The 7,980-nt window shown below is 56.0% G+C and overlaps 1 long non-coding RNA gene across 1 annotated transcript; it reads left to right on the forward strand.

Annotated features, from left to right (window-relative positions):
* Positions 1 to 1,267: 1,267 nt before the first annotated feature.
* LOC134561676 (uncharacterized) lies at positions 1,268 to 7,555 on the forward strand. Its single transcript, XR_010082958.1, has 3 exons — positions 1,268 to 1,474; positions 5,039 to 5,154; positions 6,040 to 7,555. It is a non-coding gene; the product is annotated as an uncharacterized LOC134561676 (long non-coding RNA).
* The last annotated feature ends 425 nt before the right edge of the window (positions 7,556 to 7,980 follow it).

The following is a 7,980-nucleotide window of genomic DNA, read 5'->3' on the forward strand; positions in this document are numbered from 1 at the left end:
GGAGGCAGTCGGGGAACAGGGGAGTGACAGTGTGGAAATGAAAGTGATCCTGGCTGGGTCAGCAGAAAGCTCCAAGGGTTCAGTGCACTGAGCTTGTGAGGAACCAGCTCAGCTCTGCCTCAGAGGCCTGGAAGGATTGGTTCACGAATCACAGAATGCTGGAATGGTTTTGGTTAGAAGGGACCTTAAATCTCATCTTGCTCCACCCCCTGCCATGGGCAGGGACACTTTCCACCATCCCAGGCTGCTCCAGCCCCAGTGTCCAGCCTGGCCTTGGGCACTGCCAGGGATCCAGGGGCAGCCACAGCTGCTCTGGCAATTCCAGCCCAGCCCCTGCCCACCCTGCCAGGGAACAATTCCTGCCCAATCTCCCAGCCAGCCCTGCCCTCTGGCACTGGAAGCCATTCCCTGGCTCCTGTCCCTGCAGCCCTTGTCCCCAATCCCTCTGCAGCTCTCCTGGAGCCCCTTCAGGCCCTGCCAGGGGCTCTGAGCTCTCCCTGGAGCCTTCTCCTCTCCAGGGGAGCACCCCCAGCTCTCCCAGCCTGGCTCCAGAGGTGTTCCAGCCCTGGGATCAGTGTAGCTGCCTCCTCTGGACTTACAGAAGTAGGACAGCCATGAGGCTGGAGGCAGTGAAGGAGCAGAACTGGAGCAAGAACTCAGTCCAAGGCACGGCAGCACCACCTGTAAATGCAGGGTAAATAGTCTGGCCTGCGTCATACTTAAGTTTTTTGAGCTTATATTGGACAACAGCTGATGCCAGTGAGATGTATGGAAAAATAAAATGCAGCATGGGTTCTCCACAGGCAGCTTGTCAGGGACTGAGCAATCCCTGGGTTTTGTGCACAGCATTGTGTCTGTCTGGATTTAAGCAACTATCGGATAAAGCACCCATGGGAAATTATTAGCTAACCCAGAGAAGATGGGATCACAGAATTAAAGTGGATAAAGAACTTGTGAAGGGTGAGTCTGCAGTGGATAATATTAAAAGGAGGTTATCAGGAGGAAGGCAGATAAGCAGTGATGTTCCCTGTGGATGGGTCTCAGGGCTGTCTCAGAGCGTTTCCTTTCTTGGCCTCGGTTGCACCCTGCCTGGAATCCACATCCATCGGGAGGGTGACCATGTCAGCAGGAGCAGGGCGACCAAGAAAGGAAGAGCAGAGAGCAGAGAGGAATGGGAGGGCTCCCACCTTGCCAAAAACCGACGTCAGGCAGCCCTTCCAGCCAGCAAGGGGACGGCACCTCCTCGGCTGAGAGTGCAGATAAGACCAGGCAGAAACAGTTCAAGTATTTCTGTGCTGGTGCCAGGAACATGAGCAATTAAATGGAAGAATTAGAAGGCCTCATCCAGGAGGAATGAGTAATCCTGGGAACTGTGGATATGGGAGAACTTATCTTCCAGAGCATAGATGGGAGAACAAGTGTTACGGATACTCTTGATCACAGAAATTCTTGATACCAGACAGAGACAGGGGAGGTGAGTTCAGAGTTTGTCTTGCTGAAGAGCTGGAGAGGAGAATTTGGTGCTGATGACAACCTGAGCCTGGACGGCCATGGCCTGGTTTGGTTTGTGTGAAATGGGCTGGGGTGGACACGAATTGGTCTCTACCCAAGGCTTGGGTGTTGGCCTGCAGGCTCTGAGGGCCAAGGCAAAGCAGATAATGGTGGTGCCTGGCCAGGGAGCTCAGAGTGAGCACAGACACGGGGCCAGAGCTGCCTGGAGCCACATCCCTGCGGGAGGAAAGGGCTGCAGGTCCCCACCACGGACAGGCACGGCTGGCAGGAAAGGGCAAGGCTGGGAGGGGAGGAAAGGTGGGACACAAGCAGGATGGGCTGATGAAAGGCAAACCTAGATGCAGGAGATCTCTGCTTTCTGTGGGTGAGAGAGAGACTCAGGCTGGGGCTGCTGGGTGGCACCAGGAATATTTAGTCCTGCTGCACAGTGAGATTGCCAAGACTGGAGGTGGCCACTGCCTGCTCAGTGCTGGTGCACTGGTGGTGCTTGGCTGGTGAGAGTTACTCGCAGGTTCAAGGCTAAGGTGCCACAGACACTTGGGCTTTGCTTCCGCCCTCCTGGTCCCTCTGCTCTGCTGTACCCCCAGACTTTCTGTACATATCAGAGGTGAGCTCTAGGAGATGAGGGGATGAAGGAAAGAGCTACCCTGGCCCTCATCTCTTCTCTCCAGGTGCTTGGCAAAGTTGTGAACTGGAAAGGATGAGAAGAAATGGCCTCAAGTTGCACCAGAGGAGGCTTAGATTAGATATTAGGAAAAATTTCTTCACTGGAAGAGTGGTCAGGTATTGGAATGCCCAAGTAAGCAATGGAATCATTATCCCTGGAAATATTCAAAAGCAGTTTGGATGTGGCACTTGGGGACACGGGTTAGTGGTGAATATGGTGGTGCTGGGTGATTAGGTAGAATCAGCAATCTTAGAGGTTTTTTCCAACCTTAATGATGCCATGATTCTGTGGCTCTGACTCAGCAGCCCCCCTGTTCCCTCAGGCTGTGTAACAAGGCCAGCCCTGCTGCACCTCCAGGACAGCACCACTCAATTGAGGCCATGGCTGCAGAAGCTGGCACGTTTCCTGGCACGTTTCCTGGCACTTTTCCTGGCACATTTCCTGGGAGCTGTGCCCCAGCCCCTCTGCCCTGAGAGGGGCCAGCTCGGCAGCACCTGCAGCAGCCCCCAGAAGGGCTGGAGAGCAGAGCAGTGCACGGGCTGCATGTCCAAAGCCATTAGCACTTGGCTCCCTGCTCCCAGCCAAATGAGCCACTTAACCTGATCAGCTGAACATGTGGGCACAGCCACGGGCAGCCAGCAGAGCGTTACCTGCCTTGTCCTACACATGAGGCTCCTGCTAATCCAGCCCTCTCCTGCTGGTGTGACAGGGCTGGAGCAGCCCCCGCACCCTGCCTGGGCTGGGATGCTCTCACCAGGCTCCACACCTTCCCTTCCCTTCCAGCCTGGCTTGGGGTTACTTCAGTCCCTTCTCCAGAGCACCTGGGGGCTGACCAGGTTTGTGCTGTGCCTGCAGAAGCGTTTCATCATTTGCTTCCTCCTCTCCACCTCCTCGTCCCGCTGCTGCCGGGCAGCCCCTCTGCATGTAGGTCAGGCGGAGGGTTTTGGTTCACCTCCCGACTTCCACCACACCTTAGGTGTGTGGGCAATTACCCGGTAACTCTGCACACACCCTGTCAACTCTAATTACCCTGCAGAGGCAGCGCCAGGGCAGAGCAGCAAACTGTGTCACCCGCCCTGCAGCTGCTCTTTGCGAGGTGTGGGTGACGCAGTGGGCGCTGCTGGCTCAGCCCCCTGCAGCTGCTGGGGAGCACAGCACCGTCCCTCAGCCCTGTGGGATCCCCACACTCCCATGGGAGAGCTGGTGGAGCTCAGGAGCTAAAGGTGCACAGTGGCAAATGTGCCCTCCAGCAATGGCAGCGTGGCCCCAGAGCCTCTGTGTCCCTTCCTCCCATGGGGACTGAGGATGTTCTGCAGGTCACAGGCTCCTTGTCCTGCCAGAGCTGCACCCTCCTGCCCCCCTGAGAGCAGCTCTGGAGCTGGTGGCATTGTGCATGTCCCCACATCCACAAGAAAATGCTCTGAGGGCTTCAGCACCTCCAGGCTGAGAGAGCTGGCTGAGCTTTAGGGCCCCCAAACCAGCCTGGGATTCTGTAAGGCAAAGCTGTGCCGTGAGCAAATACATTCCCCCCAATCCCACACAAATCTTCTCTCCCAACCAGACTCCTTTGCAGCCACTCCCAGAACACGAGGAGCATCGGGGTTCGCCCAGCTTGCTGCACCCCAGCACCTCCACAGCCTGCCTGGGCCCTGGCAGGGAGCTGGCTCATCCCCTCCGTGGGTCTTGTCCTGGTGCCAGACCCTCATATCACTGCTCAGTGCCCCTTGTGGATATTGAGAAAGGTCTGGAGGCAGGATTATAATCGGAGAGAATTCCATTGCAGTTGTTTTGTTGCTGGTGGCTGGTAAATGAGCCCCCAATGCCATTTTGATGGGGCTGAGGATGGGTGTGAGAGCTCTGTACAGCTGCAGGGGAAAAGGACAGCTCAAATATCTTCTTTGTGCATTTTATAAATAAAACTTTTTTTTTATTATTGTTGTAAATTCCCCAAAAGAGGGGGAAAGAAGGGAAAATAAAGGGAGAAAAGGAAAGGCTTGTAAAACATTTCATTTCCTGTAGAACGAATGCCTTGGCATGACCCAAATTCACTCCTCTCATTTCCATTTCTTGCAAGTTAAAATGCTTCTCTTTTGATTTGCCTCAGCCTGTATTTCCCCTCTTCATGTTCTCTTTTAGCAATTGGACTGAGAAACCCCCACATCCCTTCCCCAGTACCACCCCTCTGCTCCATCCCCTCAGCTCCCAGTGCCCCATTCCCCCTGTGGCTGCCCAGAGCTGAGGGCAGGGGAAGCTGCCCCATGGCCAGCCCAGAAAATCCTTCCCTGGGGGGGTCCCAGGAAAGCCAAAGGGGAATCTCTGTGCCCAGAGATGGGGAATGGAGGGAAGCAGTTTCCAGCGTGGCGCATACCCAGCCCCATCAGCGAGGGGCAGCTTTCCTTCATGGGAGGGGCACCATGGTGGTGAGTAGTGGGTGATGGGGCAAGGGTCCAGCAAGCTTCATTTCCTGAAATTTGGGCAGGGCTGAGCCCAGATCCTTGGGTGGGAGCATTTCTAAAAATGCAAATAAATAAAGGAAGTAAATGACAGTCGTTTTGGACGTTTTCCTGTATGTAAATGCGTTTCCTTGGTAATCACATCTCTAGTATTTCTGTTTATTTTTATACATCTGTTTTCGGTTAGCCCACAGTGAAGCACAGTGATATCCTTAGATGTCCCTCACCTTGACATGGGAGAGGGGAATTCATGCACAGACACCCACGTGGGACCCCTGTGATCCCACTGCCCCGGGCAGGGAGGTGCAACGCCACGGGGTTGCTGAACTGGGCTTTTGTGACTCTGCCCAGCTGTTTGTGGTGTTCTGTGGCTCTCAATGACACATTTTTAATTGTGCCTCTTCAGTTTCCTGGAGGCTTTTCAAACCCTGGGGCTGGAACAATCCCTCTGGACCTGAAGATGACCAGGACACCGGAGAGTTCCTGCCCTGCTGATCCCTGAGGTGCCTTGGGCTGGGCAGGGTGAGGGCAGGACACCGTGCCCTGGCTCCCAGCCCAGCCGTGTCAGGGTTTCTGAGCCCCTGGCTGTCCCTGCCCCACGGCCAGCACACTGCCCTAAGGCTGGTGCTCCACTTCTCCCGGGCCCTGGGCACCACCCTGGGCTGTGCAGGCAGGGTGGGATGGTGCAGGCAGGGAGGGTGGGATGGTGCAGGCAGGGTGGGATGGTGCAGGCAGGGTGGGATGGTGCAGGCAGGGAGGGTGGGATGGTGCAGGCAGGGAGGGTGGGATGGTGCAGGCAGGGTGGGATGGTGCAGGCAGGGTGGGATGGTGCAGGGAGGGTGGGATGGTGCAGGCAGGGTGGATGGTGCAGGCAGGGTGGGATGGTGCAGGGAGGATGGGATGGTGCAGGGAGAGTGGGTTGGAAGTTTGCTGTGCCCATCCCCTCATTCCCAGTGTGTTTTTCCATGGTACAAAGGGCCCCAGCAACCTGGAAGCCACCGTGACTGTTGATCCCCTCATTTGGACCAGCGTGTGGCTTTGTGGGGACCTGGACCAGCAGGGTGGGGATGAGGGCTTTTCCCACTGCAGTGCCTGGAGCACAGACACCAGGCTGTCCCTCCTGGGACACCACCTGTGGGACCTGGGACAGCCAGAGGGACCAAAGTGTCTGCGCTGTCACAACAGGGTCCAAAGTGTTGGTGTGGCCTTTGTGTGACAGTCCCCACAGCATGACCCCCAAAGCCTCCAGAAATTGGCCATCTCAGGGTCCCACCGATCTGTAACACACCAGTTGACCATGAAGTCTTCATGATCCCCATGATGTCCCCTCAGTGACAATGCTGGGATCCTGGATGCTCTGAGCTCTCCTCGTGGCCTCACTTTGTGACTGTATTTTGTATTTTGTAGGTGCTCAGATCTCAGTCTGTGAAGGAAAACTCTGGATGAGCACAGGAGACACATCTCTTGGAGCACTGCTGTCCCACTGCTTCTGATGTTTTCTTTCCTTCCACGTGTTCTTGCAGCCCTCCTGACTCCAGCAACTCAAACTCCAGGCCCTTCCCTCCCAAACACCACACAAAATGTGCCCTGAGGAGAGCCCTCAGGGGTGAGAAACCTGTGCTGGCCTTCCTTGAAGGCCTTCCACCCCTGAGCCTGGCAGGCTGTGACCCCCTGGGACAATCTGTGCTGCCCTGGGGCACAGTGATGGCCATGGAGCACCAGGACAGGGTCTCACAGAGGGTCAGGGCTGTGCTGCCCTCAGGCTGGGTGAAGGACCCCGCAGCAGAGCAGATCCTGGCTGAGGCACTGAGCTGGGAATGTGGTCCCTGCCCTCTCCCCTGGCCTTTTTGGGCACATGAAGGAAAGTGTGAGGGACCACGTTGGGTCAGTGCCCAGAACCCAAGTTCACCCCTCTGACACTCCCCTGGGGACACCCCAATTGTTGTTCAGACATTGATGATGCCTCAAGACAAACTGAGAGCTGAAATGCAGCCCAGAGGCTGGCTGGCATCTCAGAGAACGACTGGCGAATAAACCTTTATGGCTTTGTTAAGGATTTTGTGCAGGATTCTCCCCTAATTTAAGCTAAAAACGAGCATCCTTAAACCCACCAGGAGCTCACGTGCGCGCTGTCACTCTGTGCTCTGACAGCCACAGAGAGGAACTCAGCATTTGCTTTGTGCACACCCCGCCTCCCGCCGTCACCTCGCACAGGATCCGCACCCAGACAGGCTCGGCACCACCTCTGCCTGACAAAAAACCCGGGGAATGAGTGCCAGGGGCAGCGCCCCCACCCCGCAGCACCCGGGAGGAGTCACCGCCGTGAGCATCATCCCACCCAGCACACGGCTGGAACCCGGAGAAAAAGCGGCGTTTTCCTCATTCACCCAAAATTATCCACCCACTGGAGCAGGTACTCCATCCTGGTGACAAACAGGAGCTGCTGCTGCCAGCACATGTTCTCCTGCAAACCCAGCCTGCATCATCTGCACAGCTCTGGTGTGCTCTGTGGCAGATCAGCTGGAAATGGCCAGGCCTGTGCGGGGTGTGAGCTCTGACACTGCCTGCACACACACTCACGGTGCTTCCATCGCGTTCTGCTTTTTCATTAACCCTCCAAGCCAGGGTTTGTTGTCTGTGCTTTTTGATGGGTCCCAGCCCTCGGTGTGTCAGACACGGCACAAGCCCTCAGTGCTGCCTCTGAGAGCTGGCAGACTCATAACCATTTTTGGATAGAAAAATATAACACTGCAAGGAAAAAAAAAAATAAAAACCTTGGATTGCATGTAAAGAAATAAAGCAAAATGCTATTCCCCCACTCCTGCTGTCTGTGCTTGAGCCTTCCAAGAAGTTCCTGTCCTCATCTGTTCGGGTATCATTTTACAGCTCGATGACAAACACAGAACTTGCCAGTTTAAACATATAGGGCTTGGTTTTGCTCTCTGGTACTCACACACACCTTTCCCTCGCAGGGTGGGTGGGGGAGCATTGCTAGTCCCTGTCCCCTCGCAGTCCCTGGGGACAGGCACAGTGTCATGTTCAGGTGTTGTCCCTGGGTCCTTTCCATGTGCCCTGGTGCCCTCCCTTCCCCTGCAGCGGGGCTGGGGGATCCACCCGTGCTCACACTCCCTGCTCCCTCTCATCCACGCCGTCCCTGTTCATGTGGCTCCTCCTCTCCTGCTGTGGGGGGTGGGTTTGGGGGACCCCCAGGGAGGCAGGACCCCAGTAATGCCCAGTCCCCTTTCAGCCTCACAGCCAGAAAAACCAACCCAAACCCTTGTGGCGAATCAGTCACATTAAATTATTACCCATGGAAGGGCCCTGGATGCACACGCAGCCGGCCGGGCT

Source organism: Prinia subflava, chromosome 24 (assembly GCF_021018805.1).
Source record: "Prinia subflava isolate CZ2003 ecotype Zambia chromosome 24, Cam_Psub_1.2, whole genome shotgun sequence".
Lineage (NCBI taxonomy): Eukaryota > Metazoa > Chordata > Aves > Passeriformes > Cisticolidae > Prinia > Prinia subflava.